This window comes from Trichomycterus rosablanca, chromosome 3, assembly GCF_030014385.1.
Source record: "Trichomycterus rosablanca isolate fTriRos1 chromosome 3, fTriRos1.hap1, whole genome shotgun sequence".
NCBI classification, from domain to species: Eukaryota; Metazoa; Chordata; class Actinopteri; order Siluriformes; family Trichomycteridae; genus Trichomycterus; species Trichomycterus rosablanca.
The window spans coordinates 41,049,137-41,067,588 of record NC_085990.1 but is presented as its reverse complement, the minus strand read 5'-3'; the positions used below and the strand labels follow the sequence as shown (position 1 = coordinate 41,067,588).

Genomic DNA, 18,452 nt, shown 5'->3' with positions numbered 1-18,452 from the left:
TTTAAAAAACCTTTCTCCATTATTGATCTTTTCAGGCCAGAGGCCAAAAGTCTTTTATTTTATTACATAAATCCAATACTTCCTAATTTCTGGCAACAGTTTAGGGTGGCCCCTTCTATGACTTTGCCCTTATTCACAAAACATTGTCCAAAAAGAGGGTTTGGTGCGGAGAAACTACAGTCCTAACCTCAACCACACTGAACACCTTTGGGATAAACTGGAAGGCTGATTGTAGCCAAGCCTTTCGACAGCAGTGCCTGATCCCACAAATCCACTTTTACTGAATGGTCACAAGCATGTATCAGTTGAATTAGGATCTTGTTGCCTAATTTTTTTATAGAGCAGATGTGCTGCAGTGTGATTCACTTGGTTAGCATTATAGATTTCAAAAGGACCGCTAAGTACTCATTTACTTCTAGTCAAAATAGCAACTTGTAAAATGTGCAGCGACTAAAACAAACGAAACTGACATTTGAATTTTAGAATTATGTCCAGCCATCAAAAGCTTTGTAAAACATCTGGATGCAATGCAGTTCAGTGTGGATTTAATGGAAGTGCAGTATGGTTATGGTTTCATATACAGATGGAAATGCCTGAGTGACAGTACTCTGTTTCAACAACCATTCATAACAGAGCTATGTCTGGTGGTTATATGATTTATTGAAAGTAAGTACCTAACTTCCAATTGAAACTTCCTGACTTTTATTTTTTTAAGAAATTGTGGTAAATGTCTTTGTGGAATCCAGCTGTTGCAATTACTATAATATTTTCTTTAGTCACATTTATTTAGGGTAGAGTCCTAATCAAGTAGCAAAGGCTGAATTAAATTGTTTTAAAGAATGTGATTAAATAGATATCATTATTAAACAATAATACTAATAATAATAATTGTAATACTACTTACAATAGTAATAATGATAATAATAGTAATAATAATAATAGTAATAATAATAGTAATAATATTAATAATAGTAGTAATAATAATAATAATAGTAATAATAGTAATAATAATAATAGTAATAATAAAAATAGTAATAATAATAGTAGTAATAATATTAATAATAATAATAATAGTAAAAATAATAATAATAATAAAAATAATAATAGTAATAATAATAATAACAGTAATAGTAATAGTAATAATAATACTACTACTAATAATAACAGTAATAGTAATAATAATAGTAATAATAATAATAATAGTAAACATAGTTATAATAATAGTAGTAATAATATTAATAATAGTAATAATAATAATAATAGTAAAAATAATAATAATAATAAAAATAATAATAGTAATAATAATACTAATAATAATAATAACAGTAATAGTAATAATAATAGTAATAATAACAATAATAATAATAGTAAAAAAAATAAAAAAAATAAATAAAATAATAATAGTAATAATAATAATAACAGTAATAGTAATAATAATACTACTAATAATAATAACAGTAATATTAATAATAATATTAATAATAATAATAATAACAGTAATAGTAAGAGTAATAATAATACTACTACTAATAATAACAGTAATAGTAATATTAATAATAATAGTAATCATAATAATATAATAATAGTAATAATAATAATAACAGTAATAGTAATAATACTACTTCTAATAACAATAACAGTAATAGTAATAATAATAGTAATAATAATAATAATAACAGTAATAGTAATAATAATAGTAATAATAATAATAACAGTAATAGTAATAATAATAGTAATAATAATAATAATAACAGTAATAGTAATAATAATAGTAATAATAATAATAATACTAGTAATAGTAATAATAATAGTAATAATAATAATAAATGAGTTTAAATAATATAGCACCTTTCCCAAATTAAAGGTTGCTTTACAAAAGCAGGACAGTAAATAATAATAGTTGTCTGGAGATAGGGAGAAAACAAAAACAAACAAAATTGGGACAGAAATACGGCTTATTAAATAAAAAAAACAGACGTTCAGTCACAAAGAGTTTAGGGCAAAGAGTTCCAGCGCTTGGGGGTTGCAGCATTAAAAGATCTGCCACTCATTAAGGAGAGTCTAATATAAGAAACAGTAAGAAACCTGCCATCAGAGGACCTAGGGGGTAAGAGTGCAAGGGGGTGAGTAAGGCTTTCCAAAATATGCCAATGCCAGACCATGAAGAGCTTTAAATAATTGTAATAAATAAGCAATGTTTTGTAGGGGACCAGTAGCCAGTGCAGCTGGTTAAGAATAGCACTCTCGCTGCAGAGTTTTTGATGTATTAAAGTTTATTGATTGTTTTAGCTGGAAGACTGAGAAAAGAGAATTACGATAATCAATACGGGAGAATTTGAAAGCATGAATCAATGTTTTGGCATCGCTGGTAGTGAGTAAAGGACACAGACGGGCAATTTTACAAAGATGGGAAAATGCAGATTTGGTTAGTAAGTTAATGTCAGTCTTGACGTTAAATGAGGGATCAAACAGAACTCCAAGGTTTTTTGCAGTAAACATCATCACGGTGGCACGGTGGCTAAGTGGGTAGCACTGTCGCCTCACAGCAAGAAGGTCCTGGGTTCGATCCCCAGGTGGGCGGTCTGGGTCCTTTCTCTGTGGAGTTTGCATGTTCTTCCCGTGTCTGAGTGGGTTTCCTCCGGGAGCTCCGGGTTCCTCCCACAGTCCAAAGACATGCAAGTGAGGTGAATTGGAGATACAAAATTGTCCATGACTGTGTTCGATATAACCTTGTGAACTGATGAATCTTGTGTAATGAGTAACTGTCATGAATGTAACCAAAGAGTGTAAAACATGATGTTAAAATCATAATAAATAAACAAACAAACAAACATCAATGTCAGTAGTGATGTTGGGCATTTTTTAGATGTTCTTGGGCCCAACTAACATGAGCTCAGTTTTGTATTTATTCATCCAGGATTTTAATTCATGGATGCAGGCTGCCAGAGACTGGGGTGGAAAGATGGGGGTATATTTTATACAGACATATATTTGAATGTCTTTAGCATAGCAGTGAAGAATAACATTATGGCTTTGGATAATTTGACCTAAGGGTAACAGGACCAAGAATGGATCCTTGAGGGACACCTTGGGTAACAGATGTGGTGGATGATCCATGTTTACCAACTCTAATGAATTGCGAATTGTCTGTATTGTCACATGCAGTAAAGTCTTGTGTTATCAATATAGCCGAGCACAGTAGAATGTCTTAAGTACGCTATATACGAGCATTTTCTTTCTGTAAAACTGTCATTAACACTAGAAATCAATGGAAAATGTAGTATTCTTGTTTCATTTTTGCTAAATAGTGTTGTTTATTTTAGAATTTAGTGTTTAGTATTTTGGAATGCTATTGTAACGGCAGCAGTAGCCATATTTCAAGCATGTTAGTCTAGTTTATTCAAACAGTTGATAGCTATTATTGTTATTTAATTCAAGTCATAATCAGTAGCATGTTTAAATGTACAATAAAACATTTGCAGGTTATATTGATTTGACATACAGATGTAAATAAAATACAATTGCAGAGAAACAATGCATCCTTTACCCTTCAAATACAACACATAAGCCAGCATTGATCATTTGCTCCATCACAAATGGTCTACAGTAGTTAAATGTTCATACGTTTCATGGAAAAACTGAAAAAAGATACAATTTCTGTTACTGAATAAAGCATCATTGTTATAAATGTTATCTCTCAACATTTCATTACTTAAAACAAAAACACTTTCAGTAATCTAATATTTCTGAATAATACAGATGAGTGTAGTAATATTTTAAAGTCCCTCCACTGAAGAAAAAAAAAAATTATTAGCAATGCGTGCCCCTCTACTATGCTTTCACTAGTGAGCATCATAACCATATTTCATCATTTCTATGTGGCTGGAAAAAACTCTGGGCTTTACAGTAGAGAAAAGCCTAAGGTGTTGGCTGAGTCTTTCATGTGAAAATGGAAAGCAACAAGAACCTGCTAGGTTGTGGGAGCCAAGCTCCTGACAGACATGACTGAAACTGGGCCCCTGAGGACCGTGTCAGGGCTTCCAGACACTATTATGTAGACATGCTGCAGACATTTCAGGAAAAAAGTCACTTCCCAGCCCATGTGGAAGGACTTCTTCATTCTCAGTTTCAGTAGGTAACTGATTATAGATTATAAATGTATTGTTAATGTATTTTTAAATATTGTACATCATATTGTAAATATTTGATTAACCCTATATTGCAAGGATTGCTACAACTATAATTTAATTTAAATTAATTATGGCAAATTGCATGTGTTTGCCCATGGCTGCATCTCAAATGTCATTATACTTGGTATAGTGCACTAGGTAGGTGGAGAAATTAAATTGTGTTCAACCCTTTGAAGTGAGCATTTCAAAAATGAACAAAAAACAATTAAGAATTATATTACTGGGAAGATCATTTTACTAGCGTTAGTAACACCTTGCTCTTGAGCCTGATGCGCCATGGACTCCACGAGACATCTGAAGAAGTCCTGTGGTATCTCGGTCTAGGACATTACCAGAAGGTTGTTCAACTTCTGTACATTGCGGTCAGTCATCTTCCATTGTTCCAATGTTCAGTTCCAGGTTAAGTTGCTTATTGTAGGTGTTTTTGGTGACTAAATTATGAGTACACTGTCTGTGGAGAAGGATCTCACTGACAAAGTCTTACATGGAAGCTCAGAGAATGCAATAAGAAAGAAAGAAATTAATCACTCTTTATACTCCCATCAGTGATCTTGTAGGACATTGGAAGATTCCATCGTTAACAGAGATTTCTTTGCTAGAAAAAATAGGAACTGGTCTGAACCAGCTAGAACTGGGTTTTGGAGGTCATACAATGTAATTGACACATTTCTTGTCACTTACACCACTTTCCAGTAACCATTCCAATGTAGCAGTATTTATGGAACATATGGAATATGACTACCTAAGCATATCTACACATTCTAAGTAGTAATTGATTATGTATTAATACTTCTAGTGTAAATGAACATTTTACACATTTTAACAGCTGTCCAATGCACTGTGTGCTGCAATACATTTCTTTTATCACCAGTATTAAAATGATCTGCAATTTGAGCTGTAGTAGCCCTTCTGTTACTCTGTACCAGATGCGGTAGCTTTCATGTTCTCTGGCATTAATCAGTCTTGGCTGCCCAACACTGTGTCTGTGGTTTGTGGCTTGTCCCTCGTTGAGTCACTGTTGGTGGATACTTGCCATGGCTACCTGCGAGCACACCTTAATAGTGTTACCTTAGTAGTTCAACCCAATCATCTGGCTGTCATGATTGACACTCATTTCTTTTTATCTGACGGTATCATTTAACACGTGGATTATGAGTAACTACCATCAGTCTTGTTCAAGGGCTCAACAGAGGCATAGTGGTATATTTGGGACCCTCAGATAACCCAGATCCCCAAACACTGAGCCTGTTACAGTTTACCCTAGATCTATGACAAAATATAACAAGCCAATTCCTAGCTGAAAATTTAAGAATAGAAAAGACAGTTGAACGCATTACTGAAGCTGAAACACTGCACTCCACATGATCTGAACTCCACATGATTGGAAAACGTAGTAACAGACTTGAGTAGAAGCAATGTTTTGCATCCAGTTGGTTTCAACCCAATCAGTAGCAGCAAAAAACACAAGAAAGCTGCAATGCCATCTACATGACAGCTACACACACAGACCAAGCTGTTGTTTACTGGCTGGGCCAGACAGTCAGGGAGTCACAGAATCTTAGGACTCAGCCCAGGCTGAGTTCCAAATAGATCTATAAAGAGCCACTCCCAGGTGTAATGTATAAAATGTAATTAGGCACAGAGAATGCTTTAAAGGAGAGTTTAAAGAGAACTGTACTTTTCATCTATAAATTCTGGCCAGTATGGGTGAGGCGGGCAGGCAAGTTACAGATCCTATTAACAATTACATACTACTTACGTTACTTGTGCGGCATGGTGACTTGGTGGGTAGCACTGTTGCCTCACAGCAAGAAGATCCTGGGTTTGATCTGGGTCCTTTCTGTGCAGAGTTGGTTTGCATGTTCTCCCTGTGTCTGCGTGGGTTTCCTCCAGGAGCTCCAGTTTCCTTCCATAGTCCAAAAAACATACAGTCAGGTTAATTGGAGACACTAAATTGCCCTATAGCTGTGTATGTTTGTGTGTGTGTGTGTGTGTGTATGTGTGTCTGCCCTGCAATGGACTGGCACCCCCTCCAGGGTGTTACTGTGTGCCTTGCGCCCATTGAAAAACTGGGATAGGCTCCAGCACATGAAAGTGAGTGAGTGAGTGAGTGTATGTTACTTAATTTGACTAAACAATGCTCATAAGAACAGATGAACTAGAGCTTTGCTTCATACCATAATCTGAGGTTCTAATTTTAAACAGTATCTTATACTGACAGTTGTGACCTTCTGTGTGGTTTTAAGTTAAAACAAAGCCAAAGTTCTTTAAAGAACCATAGAGTGAGATGTTGGGCAACATAAAGTGATAATACCTATAACTTCTTATAGATAACTTCTTATAGTGACTGTAAGAGAGGATCAACTCCAAGTTCCCAGGTCACCCACCCCACCAGCTGCACCATCACACAGTCCAGCCTTGAAATCTCTGTGTTTAAACCAGTGTTATAAATCCTGAATCCTACACCCCTTCTTGGCATCTGTAAATTTTGATGTTAAACCAATCTGATATGCAGCAACTTAATCTGGGTTCCTTTTGGGAGAACCTTTTACGAAATGAAACCTCACATTGTCACGTACCATCAGATCTTGGCAGAAATCTTACTTTGATGTTATCCCAATATTGGTGGTGAATTTATAATCCTGCTTTACTTTTGACTTAAATTTTTCTCTTTCTGACATCTGAGCTAAGCTGTCCACTGTCATGGCATGTTCTGTCCAGACTAGTGCTAAATGTCGCTTTGCTGTAAATGATGTTGAAAACACACACGTGAATTATTACAAGGCTCTTTTCTATCACTGCTTTTTGAATGTGAACTGTGGGTTGCCACATTAGGGTGACTTGGTTCCATTTTTAAAAACAGGATCTGTATTCACTTAAGCAGCAGCTGTGTGTTATTATGCTGCAGTGTGCCTTTGTGATCTTATCTCATTGAAAAATGCATTGCAGGTCCATTTCTAAGCAAAAACAAAGGCAAAGTTGTGGCAGGCTCACATTGTGTCAGTGACCTTTTCTAAAGAGCTGGTGGATCAGGTGGTGCTTTGAAACATCCAAGATACTTCACTTCCTCTAGGAATTATCCGGAGAGCATCATCTCAGTGACCCCTCTCCGTAGGTGTTAACTTCAGCCACAAGGGGAATGTGGGTCATTTAGTCAGACGCTTTTTGTAGGAGGATGGGCAAGAGTGAAGTGATTAAAGTCTTTTACTGGTGCTTACTTGACAAATGAAAGGACACAGATAAAGTTGGAGAAATCTTCTGACCTAGTTGGAGTTTTTAAGTGCTTTAAAGTCAAATAAAACCCGTCCTTATTGATCTTACCCTCCCAAATGAATTTCTACACATTAAACACACACACACACACACACACACACACACACACACACTTATAAGCATCACTTATAAGGCACATTATTTAAATGCACTACTTGGACAGCGAATATGTCAGAACTGAACACTGGTAAAAAAAAATTAACCTAGGTACTCAAGACATTGGAGTAACTCTTCCTGTTCTACTAACATATCAACCATAAATATGTAACCATTAATCTCTTCCCCAAATTACTAACAGTTGTACCTGATCAATCTTATGCAGTGGCTGCTCAGTAGTGCTGGTTGACCTGAAGAACCTAATTAGCCATAAGTGTGCATTTTAAAATATTTGAGAGAAGAGGGCTATTACACGCTTATTCATGGGTTATTATAGGCTTTTTGTACCCTTTTCTATAAATATGGAATCCCATACGTGCATACCAACATAGTCTCTAATCAATACTGATGAGAAACAGGTGTGTGGTTTATGATGAGAAACAGGTGTGTGGTTTTCATAAATCTATGAAGTCAGAAATCCGTGTACTTACGTGTATTTACGGTTTCATACAGTATAGCTCTAGGAAAGATTAAGAGATTGCAGACCAGACGGAGGACAGTAGGGTTTGCTTTTTTCCATTATGCAGAACTTCAGAGTATAGTAAATTTGGAGTTTAGGCAATTCTCTTGTGTTTTGTTTTAATTATTCAAAGCTAAAGCATATGTTTTTTTTTTTTCTGGCAGTATCTGTGTACAGCACAACACTTGATCCCTCATATTATGCAGCCTTCTGATCAACAGCATATTGGAAGTATGGTTTAAATATCACAAATAGCACCACAGGCCTTAAGCACGGAAGCAAGCAGTGAATTTGAAACTTATTTTGCAATCAAGTCTATTTCTAGCAACCAACACATGTCTACTGACATCTGGTTTAATCAAAAATATACATTTTTAATGTATGCAATATTAAACTGCTTTACAATATTATTATGTTTTGTGTATCATGAAGTGAAGGCTTTCACACACTTTGCTAACAGTGCTTTATATTGACCAGTTTTTGATAGATTACTTTCCCTTAGTTAAACGGATTCAAACTAAGTGTTAACATGATTCTTAGTTATTTAAATTAGCTTCTAGATGTTTCTAGAATCTGGTGGGTGTGCACTGTATAAGGAAATGACAATGTGGCATGCTGTTATTGGCAAAATATAAGCAGTGGTTTCCTCACAAACACCATTTGTATGTGGTTATACAGCAAAGAGGCAGAATGGTTTAAGGGTTAGTCTTTTCACTATCCGCTTTATGTCTCAAAGTATCATGTATTAGAATTAATGTAATTTTCCTAATGGAAAATGCACATTAATAGTACATATGATTTATCCTGACTACTTCAAAACTTTGATGTTCGAAAATTTAACATATTTTGACTAATTACAGTTCTTTTTTTTCTATTTTATTTATGCATTTTTGAAGACCCCACCCATATAGTGTGGTCATCCCGCCCTAGCAGAGACGTGTCTGCTGCAGGCACTGCCAATTATACCCGCAATGATGCCCAGCCGACCAGTGGCAACGCCGAGTTTTGAACTGAGGAGTTCAGAATCTCGGCGCTGGTGTGCTAGCAGAATATCCTGCTGTACCACCTGGGCGCCGTATAATTTTAAATTCTAAATCTTTTATTTTGTGTTAATAAACATACTGTATAACTGTCTTTTATTTTTCATTTCAAAAAATATTGTGGCTTCCAAACTTTATACCTAAAGTATATGAGCACTGGGAGCTTAGTAGTTAAAGTAATGGACTAGTGATCAGAAGGTTGGTGGTTTAAGCCCCACTACCACCAAGTTTGCAGCTGTTGAGCCCATTAGCAAAGCCCCTAACCCTCAACTGATTGGATTGTTTCTGGCAAAGTTGTAAGAAGCTTTGGATATATAGACATCTGCTAAATGCCATAAATGAAAATATGAAGTATACACTACAACATTTTGCATGCTATTCTAGAGTTATTGGAACCATTGTCACCCTTAATGTTTGTTATAAGTTGGAAATGTACACATTTGGACTATTTCTGTCACCTACCTTTATCCTGCCATGAGCCAAAGTATGTTAAAGTCTCTAAAAAGTTTGGAGGAAACATTAAATAACTGGTATCTATAATGGTACCCAAGAACTATAAAGTACCTAGCACATAACCTAGTAAAATGCCAGTCTAAAGCTGCCAAAGCATTATATTTTTGGGTCATGACGTCATTTAAGACCTGCACTGTGGTTGCATTTGGTCCTTGAGCCTGCATAAACCACATAGCCAATCCATCTAATGTAAAATTTGTAAGATTTGCGGGGAAACTGTTGTATGTGGTGAAACAGCTCATAAGAACACAAAGAAAATACCTGGTTTGGTCCAGGTACTCAAGACATTGGAGTAACTCTTCCTGCTGCACTAACATGTCAACCATAAATATACAACCATAAATATCTCCCCCAAATTACTAACACTTGTACTTGTGTGCTCTATCTTATGCAGTGGCTGCTTAGTAGTACTGGTCGACCGTACCTAATTAGCCATAAGTATGTATTTTAGTATATTTAAAAAGGAAGGCTATTACACGCTTATTGATCGATTATTGTGCGCTTTTCATATTTTTATCTATGCCAAAGCATTATATTCTACGCTTTTGAACTGGCTATACCATTTATAGTGACGTCATTTGGGACCTGCACTGTGGTTGCCGTTGGCCCTTGAGCCTGCACAGACCACGTAATGCAGCGTCAGCCAGACAGTTTGAGAGATGCCTGTCTTGCATCTGTCAGCAGCTTCAAGCAGACACAATCTTAAACAGGTTTAGCACACTGTACATATCTGCAGATCACTGAGGGTATCTGAAGTGCTCATCCATTCCTGCCCAGGCTGGACAGGAGCAGTCTTGGCATTGCCAGCAGCAGAAAAAATTATTCAGTTATGCTTTTATTTGATTTAAGTAAAGGCCAGGAACACGTGTCATTCCTTCTGTTCTTCAGTCTTTGTGATGGATGAGTACACCAATAGGCCGCTGTTGTGCAGAGCTGAGCAGCGATCAGCAGTGTCCCTGTGAGCGCCCCAGGGAAAACCACAAAAGGCTTGGCTTACCCTTTGGCATTGCTAGATGACACAGCTGGGTGTGAGCAAAAAGTCTGTATGATATGCCTTTACCAGCGTAAGGTCATAACAGTCAGACGGCCTCAACTGGGCTTTCTAACGGAAAAATGTGGCTGGATTTTCCCCCCACGTCGGCACAGTGGTTAGAGGCTGGTTGAGGGCGGACATCCCTGCTGCACTAAGCATCTGCTTATGGCTCCACAGAATGTGCTGGCCAACTTCAAATTTTGTAGGATTTTTTTACAGTGCAGACCTGTGGGTTTCTAGTCAGCTTGTTTTTATAAGTAGGATTTACAGCTACAAACATGAGTAATGGCAGTGTGTGCCAGTGTAAAGCCTCAACATGTAACACTAGCTCAAACGTACCTGACATGCTATGCTTTTTACTTTTTTTGTGCGTATCGTATGTGCTTATCAAATACGTCCCTAATTCACATGACAGAAAAAGTATACTCAAGTGATTCATCCTTATTAACTGTTTTATTACAGAGAAGGTACAGGACCAACATATGGTAGAAGACAAATATATGCCCTGGTCTAGTTGTCTGTGCAGGAACAGTGTTGCACCTTGTTGCATTTTGCTTTATACCAGCTGAGCTCATCCTGCATCTCACTCGCAAGATCTTTCACAATCCTGTAAGCAGGGCCTGATCATGGTAATATCTCAAGGTACCATAGCACCAGGGCACCATTGTGCCAGTTTACAGATCTGCAAGGTTTTAGGAAATCAACCCAAGTTGCAGGATGCTTAACCAAGGTAGAACAGTACTGTATCTAAAAAGTCACACAATAAACAAGAGGCTGACTAATACGTAAATATAAAATTGCCAAAGTAATAAAGTAACAAAAGAAAACCAAACCATGATCCACAGCTCGAAGCAGAGAGAGAAGACAAGTAAGGAAAAGAGACAGAATGACAACTGCTTGTCACCAGCTACTCAATCCACCATCCTGTGACAACCCAAGTTCTCAAAAAAGACTAAACTGAGGGAACTCAGTGAAAAATTAAAACTGGCAGTGGCTAGAAAAGAAGAGAAAAACAGACTGGCTACTTCATCTACTAACAAGTAATTTACTGTGTAGGGTTTACTTATATGAATGTCATGACATCCCTGGAGGCAGCACACATCCTGAGCAGTTTCTCCATGATGGTAAAAAGAACTGGAGCCAAAATATTGCTGCATGGCCAGCTCAGTTTACCAGATAGAAAATAAAGAATGATGCCATGCACCCCAGGCAGAAGAGATGAACTTGTTCAAGCCTGGTGTGATGCCTCAGAGAAAGAGAAGGGGCAGGTATAACAGAGAAGCCTGCAAAGGTCTGGCAGTGATACCAAGACTTAAAGAAATGCTTAAAGAAATGCAGTGCCTCCGAATTAAAGTAACTAGCACTGTCATTTATCCAGTCCCCTTTGCTGGCTATTAGTGGCATGCCAAGTGGGTATGATACTGTTATCCACTCATCCTGCCCATCTATACAGCAAGGAAGCCCAATCTTTACAGCCTGATATTTACAGCCTCTCCAGAAATTGCAGATGACCAAGTTATAATAAATCTACCAACAAAAAAGAATATACTGACAGTCACGGTTGTCTGTCAGAAATGTCTTTGACATTTTAAGCTCAAATGTCTTACATTTTCTAGGTTCTTAGCAAATAATAACTCAATAATAATAATAAAATATATATAATAAAATAATACAACTACTAAAATATTACAAAACTATTAATGCAAAAACAGAACAAAAATGTGCTTGAAAAAGGTGCCAAGCAAGAAAGTCTAATTTGTTAATGAAGACAAATGATCCAGGTTGCACTGTGAAAGCGCAAGTGATTAAACAGTCTGTTACTATAATAGTTTATTATGAATGATTCCTGTATAATAGTCAAAACCCTTTACATCCCACTGCACATGTTGTAGATAAAAACACAGCTTCAGCTATATAATGGAACCCATGATGTTAAATAAATATCTACTGTAATGCATGCTGTATTCATTACATTCACACTAGATGATAAGAGTCTGTTTCTGAACACAGGTCATGTAAATCCACAACTCAGCATGAGACACAGCCTGGTATAAATCTCAGAGGTTGTGTTTGCTCAGAAAAATATTCGGACTGACTGCTATTACTGTCTCGTCAGTATTTTATTCTATTGGTTCTGCATATACATCAACTAAATGAATTTGCCGGGTCATCGTCTTTGGCAGTCTTGTTCTCCTCTGTGTCATTTTATTGATGTTTAACGTCAAAAACAGAACACAATACAAAGTTCATCTGAATATTCAATCCTGCATGAAACAGCAATCCATAAAAAGTTTATCTTTTCTTTAATTAGTGGTTTCAATGGTACGAGTTTAGTCACTGACAATTTACAGTATTAATAAAAAATATGAATAAACTAAACTTGAAGTAGCTCCATGCTTTTAACAACAGCACAGGTGTCAGAAAGACCAATACACAATGGAGTCTACAATTTATTTATTTTATTAGGATCTTACATACACTTTGGTTACATGTATGACAGGACAGGTAATCACTGGATACACAGGATTCATCAGTTCAAGTCTTCCTGTCATGGACAATTTTGTGCCTACACTTCATTTCACTTGCATGTCTTTGGACTGTGGGGGGAAACCAGAGCTCCCTGAGAAAACCCACGCAGACATGGGGAGAACATGCAAACTTCACACAAAAAGGACCTGTACAACTCCACCTGGGAATCGGCACCCCTAATTATTACAGCATAACTAAAAGGTAGAGCGAACAGGTAACAAGGTCATGAAGACTTTCACAGGACATCAGCGCCCGCCTCCCCCACCGTCATCAAACCTGAGTGATCGGACAAGAGAGGCAGAACGACAGCAACCCAACATCCCTGATTACCACAAGTTTGTATTACCTAGAACCCCCAAGCTCTGCGCCTTTGTCTATATTTGAGGTGGACTGCTCTGGTCCTAGAGTCCAGAAGCTGGACGCAGCCAGAAGCCAACACGCAGCGCCAGCAAACCTGACAAAACATTCGTTTACACTAGTAGTCCTTCACACTATGCTTAATGAACTGTAGACACGTATAAGAGAATCATCTTCATTCACAGGTTATAAACACCCCACTGTTGACACAGGTCCACTGTAAATCATTAATAACTAACTCATACACCTGTCACCTTCCCGCAGATGTATGAATTAGGCAGTTAGGCTTTTTCATTTTCTACATATTTTATTATTTCTTTGATTTATGACATTTTTGGAAGGACAGACGTTGAGTAAGCTGTGAAGCGTAATCCCAAAAAATATTTACACATGTGAAATTCAATACAGCATTTTGACCTCACTTGTGATTTTTGGCATTTCACAATCCACCCTGCTGTTTACAAATGACTCCAAGTTGCACAGGATGTTTCTGGCTGAGCTTTAAGTCAGATGTGAGTGTTTTTTCACATGTTTTTCTTTCCCTTGTCTTTAAAGAAAAAGATGTGATCAGGTGATGACAGGCTCACCAGGCCTGGTGTTTAATGGACTGGGAGGACTTTTTTTATAGAGCTGATTTATTAGCTGTTGGTTGCTGTCATGTGCTGGACGTGTAGGGACGTTGAACTGCTCAAAGCTCTTATTACGCTGGCAACGAAATCGCATCACATCCCCCTGTGTGGCCTTTCCTGTTATGCCAAGATCCCCACAGCTCACTGTAACTCGACCATCTAAAGCACATGTTTATCAAACAGTGCGGTGCTGTTGTGGTGTCTGGTGTTGGGACGGTATGAAGACAGCATGTTGGAGACTGATATGAGGACAGGGTTTGTTTTTACTGACTGCATATTCTACATTCATAGCCCACATTTGAAGCTATGTGAGGTATGTAAGAATGGTCCTAGTCATTTTTCTTATATGAAATAGGCTTTGTATTTTGTTAAGAAACGTTTTAATGGTGGGATGCTGTGTAATGATGTGGTTATACTTGGTGCATAAGTCTGCATAGGTGTATGCATGCATTTTTCATTTCCCAAGTAATGTGTTGTTTGTGCTTCTGGAAGATCACAAGCACAAGTGTCATTTTAGGGAGCTTCCAAAGGACATGGGCAGACTTTAAGCCCATGATTATGTAAATCTCACTTGACCGTAAACATTGTCACCACGTTCCAACAGCTTTAAATTAATGGCAGACCTGTTTTTGGCTCTTGAAATTCGTCTGACCATGCGACCACAAATTTCTGTGACAGTATTGGTTTTTGTTCAAACCTTGGCAGGAGACCACTGTTCTGTGTTGTTTGTAATAGGTGCAGCCCTATTTATATGAACATAGAGAAGACAACTGTAATTAACTACAATTACTAATGAGGAATTAGGCTGCCACACCACATAGCTTTGGTCTGTTGCTCTTAGATGCTTTAAAGTTGCTTTGAGACAATGTCTATTGTGTGCTATACAAATACATTTGGCTTGACTTGATAGCTTAATGACAATTATAATCTTTTTTTTTTCTATTTTATTTATGCATTTGCTCCCCAATTTAGCATAGTCTATTTGTCTTCTGCTGCTGGGGGATACCTGATTGCAGTCGAGGTGGGTATATTGCTGCTCACGCCTTCTTCGACCCACACACAGCCCTTAGCGGAACCCTTTTTCACCTATGCACTCTGTACAGGCGCCTCTCTATCTGCCAATCAGGGTCCTTACACAGCGTTTGAAGACCCCACCCACATAGTCCGGTCATCCCGCCCTAGCAGAGATGTGTCTGCTGCAGGCACTGCCAATTATGCCCGCTAGATGGCACCCAGCCAACCAGTGGCAATGCCAAGTTTGAACTGAGGAGTTTAGAATCTTGGTGCTGGTGTGCTAACGGAATATCCTGCTGTGCCACCTGGGCGCCCAGAATCAAAATCTTTATTTCGCCAAGTAGTAGGTGTACAAGGAATTTCTCTTGGTGCAGGTGTCAATCTTTAGATGTAAAATAAAACAAAGGGATGTAGGAATGGTCCCTGTTTAGGAGGGTGATAGTCTATTTTGTGATAGGAGAAAGAAGCTGTGGAGGTGGCGGTTTGTCTGAGACCAATGCTACTATTATTGATATTGTAGAACTTTCTGTAGCACTAATTTTATAATGACTTAGCATATTAGAACCATTAGAGATAAAATGTGTTTTAATTACTTGTTTAAATTTAGTGAGAGAAAATGTCAATAAAATCCCAAGACTGCTATGTAATACAACTGTAGCAAGTGTATGTAAACTTTTGACTAGAACTGATTTAGTAAACCTGCTCCTCATTCCTGCCCCTTACCAGCTTTTTTGACATCTGAACTAGGTCATTGTTCTGGATGCCTTGGTACAGGTGGTTTTGAAGCTGGGAGAAAGCAAAGCTGGCCCAAAGGACCAGTTTGGGAAATACTGATCCATGTGGTGAGCTTGTTTAGACTGGTTTGGATGAGGTAAAAAGGGTACAGGTTTCTTTGGTTTTGGGCAACATCCCTGAGGAGGCAGGCTGCTCAGCAGAAGAAGGGGGTAATATTACTCCTAATTAAATGGAGGAGTCATAATGGTAATCCACAGACCAAACCCAGGTCACAGAGCAGCAGAGATATAATATTCACCTCTTTTTAGGTGGTGTCTACTCTAATATAAACATATTTAGTCAAATAAAAATATGTCAATTTTTATTAGAACCTTATGTGTTCATTGTGCAGATCTGGTTCCAGTCTGGTTTTATGGGGCGAGTGTTGTTGGGTAGGATTTATCTGCAAGCGTGTTGTGTTTTGTCTTTAGCAGATCTTGTACAGTGGGCAGGTTTGAAGACTAAAGCATGACAAAATGTGTAAAATTGGTATTTCATATTTTCAACATTGGATTGTCTAGGCCAGGAGTTAGCTACCTTTATCATTGTGCACCACATTAAGACTCTTGGCAGCGATAGCATAACAGGATCAGGTAGCGTGCAAATTCTCAGTATAGAAGTTTTTCTAACATCTCAGTATTACAGAAAAGATGGAAAACCTCTTAAAAACAAGGTAAAAAGCCAATGTGGATGGAAACGTTTGGAATGTAATGACAGTGTTTTAAATGTATCTGTATTATTATGAACAAAGCCTTGGAAGCATAAAAAAGTTCCACAACATTCATTTTTACCCTCAAACAGGAAGCCAGCTTGCAGTCAAAGTAATAAAAAAAGTAGTTGGCCCAGATGATCTAAGTAGGACCAGTCACTTGGCACGGGACAGGCCTGAAATTGCTAATTTCTTAGACTCAAAGCTAATCAGACATTCAGACCCTTAGAAGTGCTTGTAAACAGCATCTTAAATTAGACAAGACTGCTTTTAATCAGGGAGTCAAGTGTTTTGTCTTTATGGTGTGGCTAATGTAATTTGGCTTATTGTCACGATATTTGCTATGTCAGAGCTTGGTGGTGTAGCATAACATTTGACAGGATAAAACTGGCTGAGGGAGCAAAAGGGAAATGAGGTATTCACCAAGCATAGGGACTAATGTTAGCATATATTATTTCCTTCAGAATGTCAGTGTTCAAGCCAGAACCAGATTTGATGGTCTTAATCAAGGCCATATACACCGACCAGGCATAATATTATGAGCACTGACAGATGAAGTGAATAACACTGATTATCTCTTCATCACGGCACCTGTTAGTGGGTGGGATATATTAGGCAGCAGGTGAACATTTTATCCTCAAAGTTGATGTGTTAGAAGCAGGAAAAATGGGCGAGCGTAAGGATTTGAGCGAGTTTGACAAGGTCCAAATTGTGATGGCTAGACGACTGGGTCAGAACATCTCCAAAACTGCAGCTCTTGTGGGGTGTTCCCGGTCTGCAGTGGTCAGTATCTATCAAAGGTGGTCCAAGGAAGGAACAGTGGTAAACCGGCGACAGGGTCATGGGCAGCCAAGGCTCATTGATGCACATACTGACCATGTACACCCTAAACGGTATTTCCTGATGGCTGTGGCCTCTTTCAGCAGGATAATGCACCCTGCCACAAAGCAAAAATGGTTCAGAAATGGTTTGAGGAGCACAACAATGAGTTTGAGGTGTTGACTTGGCCTCCAAATTCCCCAGATCGCAATCCAATCAAGCATCTGTGGGATGTACTGGACAAACAAGTTCAATTCATGGAGGCCCCACCTCACAACTTCTTGGTGCCAGATACCACAGCACACCTTCAGGGGTCTAGTGAAGTCCATGCCTCGACGGGTCAGGGCTGTTTTGCCAGCAAAACGGGGACCAACACAATATTAGGAAGGTGGTCATAATGTTATGTATGATCGGTGTATACATTATATGGACAAAATATTGGAACACCTCTTCTAGCTCTTTAATTTGTGTGTTTCAGCCACAACTATTGCTAACAGGTGTAATAAATCAGTTTTATAAAGGCAATGATATGCTTCCAAGTTTTTAGGCAAGGTCCTTTCCTGTTCCAGCATGACTGATCCCCTGTGACCTTTCATGTAAACAAATAATTCCAAAATTTATTTATGTTTTGTTTGCTGTATTTTTGAACATTGTCAGTACATCAGTAATTTTGCATTTCATTTCCTGATAAAATCTGATCTGAATGCATTTCCACAGGTTACAGGTCTGGCTAGCCTAAATAAACTGTGCTTTATCACACGTTGCACAAATCAGCCTAAAATTCTGGCAACTGTCTTTCACTTCGCCCTCTTTTACAGTGTTTTGTTTGGATATTCTCAAACTGAACATACATACAGATGTGTATTGTGGAGAGTATTGGGGTAATACAATAGACCTACTTCTTCAGACAGGACAACACTCCCATGTTTATTTAAATGTGGTAAAGATTACTTACA

The 18,452-nt window shown here is 37.8% G+C and overlaps 1 protein-coding gene across 2 annotated transcripts in view; it reads left to right on the top strand.

Annotated features, from left to right (window-relative positions):
* Window positions 1-18,452, top strand: part of rspo2 (R-spondin 2) — a 96,406-nt gene that overhangs the window by 40,916 nt on the left and 37,038 nt on the right. The window lies entirely within an intron of this gene.